This window comes from Stomoxys calcitrans, chromosome 1 (assembly GCF_963082655.1).
Source record: "Stomoxys calcitrans chromosome 1, idStoCalc2.1, whole genome shotgun sequence".
Lineage (NCBI taxonomy): Eukaryota > Metazoa > Arthropoda > Insecta > Diptera > Muscidae > Stomoxys > Stomoxys calcitrans.
The window spans coordinates 144,489,005-144,491,876 of NC_081552.1; positions in this window are offsets into that span (position 1 = coordinate 144,489,005).

Below are 2,872 nucleotides of genomic sequence, written 5' to 3' on the forward strand. Positions count from 1 at the left end.
CCGCAGCCGCCATGTATTTCAAACACACATATAAGGGTCAAACTGTCAAATACCCAAAATTTATTCCAGGATGCACTTATAAGGTGAGGTCATGTGAACAGCTGAGTACAATTTTTTATTTTTGTTTTGATTTTGCAGTTAATCTAAACGTCAAAGGTTTGATAATACAGCTGTGATTTTTTTTTCTAAAATCCTAAAAGGATGTTCTTTTGATCCGATATTCCATACATAAGCAACAAAACAGTGTTATAATGATAAAAATACAAATATAAAACACATTTGAAAAGATAAGTTGTAAAATTTCAATTTACGGCATTTGCACTCAAGGTAGATTTGTTGGGGGTAGTTTTTTGTTATTGTGCTAATGACGCTACCTCATAATTGCAAGATATATTCATTTACAGGTAGTGGCAGTTGCCCAACAACAAAATATTGAGTGCACTATCTGTCAAAACCAGTGATTAGTGCAGCGTTGATTTTGTGTATGTACTAGTTTGCGACATTTTTCGAGCAAAACTCGTTGACAGATAGTGAACTTCGGGAGAAAAATTGTACTCAGCTTTTTACGGTATTCTACCTGGTAATTATGTCATGCTTAATTGTATCATGGATTTATCCACAGCACAGGTAGCATGTCAAGAAGAAATTGTAAAATTTTAAATACGAATTTGTATCAGTAATAAATCTTTATGGTTTCTAAGGGCATTTTATTGAGGGTGTCTAACCTGGATCTATTTTCCCATACAAAGTGAAGTCACAAAACAAACGTTCTTGTATTATGACATTCTGGTTTTATTCGAGAAATGATTGCATGACTGACAAACAACTTGTTGAAAAATACTTTTATAATTGCCTTAAGGCTAGGCTTGGTATTACTGAGACTATGTGCGTCTGAGACCCGATAAATTATATATATTCTTGATCGTCATGTCATTCTAGCCATGTCCGTCCGTCTGTACGTCCGTCTGTCTGTCGAAAGATAACTTTCGAAGGAGTGAAGCTAGCCGCTTGAAATTTTGCACAAATACTTTCTATTAGTGTAGGTCGGTTGGGATTGTAAATGAGCCAAATCGGTCCATGTTTCGATATAGCTGCCTTATAAACCGATCTTGGGTCTTGACTTCTTGAGCCTCTAGAAGGAGCAATTCTCGTCCGATTTGACTGAAATTTTGCACGTGGTGTTTTAGTATAACTTCCAATAACTGAGCTAAGCATGGTTCAAATCGGTCCATCTTTCGATATAGCTGCCATATAAACCGATCTTGAGTCTTGACTTCTTGAGCCTCTAGAGGGCACATTTCTCGTCCGATTTGGCTGAAAATTTGCACACGGTGTTTTCAATCAAGTGCGCTAAATATGGTTCAAATCGGTCTTTGTTTTGATATAGCTGCCATATAAACCGATCTTGGATCTTGACTTCTTGAGCCAATAGAGCTCGCAAATCTCATCCGATTTGGCTGAAATTTTACATGAGAAATTTTGTTATGACTTCCAATAAATGTGCTAAGTATGGCGCAAATCGGTAAATAACCTGATATAGCTGCCATATAAACCGAAGTGGGATCTCGACTTCTTGAGCCTCTAGAGGGCTTAATTATCTTCCGATTTGGCAGAAATTTTGTACATCGGTTTCTCTCATGACCTTGAACATACGTGTGTTATATGGTCTGAATCGATCTATAGCTTGATACAGCTCCCATATAACTGAGCTCCCGATTTTGCTTTTTGAGCCCTTACAAGGCGCAATTCTTATCCAAATGAACTGAAATATTACACGAAGACTTCTACAATGTTCAGCATTTATTTATGGTCCGAATCAGACTTACTTGATATAGCTCCAATAGCATAACAGTTCTTATTCAATATTCTTTGTTTGCCTAAAAAGAGATACTACGCATAGAACTCGACAAATGCGATCCATGATGGAGGGTATATAAGATTCGGCCCGGCCGAAATTAGCACGCTCTTACTTGTTTTAACAAAATTTTATATAAAAACCTTTATTTGAATTAAATTTATTCAATTATATTAAAATTTTGGAAATTCGTAAACTATTTTGAACGAATTTTTATTTAACTTCAAGAATATAGGTTTGTAACAAATATTGAACTCAAAATAACAACATGTTTATATTGGGTAATTAAAAACGTCTTTTGCTATAGGAGTATTTAATTTGTTGAGAAGAAACTTGGTGAAGTAGAATGACTTTCCTAACCCAAGATTATAACTATCAAAATCGGAGGAGAATTGCGCCCTCTAGAGGCTTAAGAAGTCAAGACCCAAGATCGGTTTATATGGCAGCTATATCAAAACATAGACCGATTTGGCCCATTAACAATCTCAACCAACCTACACTAATAAGAAGTATTTGTGCAAAATTTCAAGCGGCTAGTTTTACTCCTTCAAAAGTTAGCGTGCTTTCGACAGATAGACGGACGGACATGGCTAGTTCGACTTAAAATGTCAGGACGATCAAGAATATATATATACTTTATGGGGTCTTAGACGTATATTTCGAGGTGTTACAAACAGAATGACGAAATTATTGTAGTATGCCCCCATCCTATGGTGGAGGGTATAATAAAAAATTGGGTTTGTATGAGGGGCAGTAAAACCCGACCAATGAACCAAGGATAAATTAAAAACAATACTATGTAAAATAACAACAATGCGTCGACTGAACGAAGGCATGCGAAATTGGTTACACTGCCCGTGCGATTTGTTAGTTTTTCCAAATCCCGCGGGCATAGGAATTAATCTGCGCTTGTGTGTTGTTGTCTTAAATGGCTAAATTTAGAATATCCAGACAATGAAGAATACGTATATATATAGGGTCTCAAATTAACGTTAATTAGAGGAATAATGCTTTCAA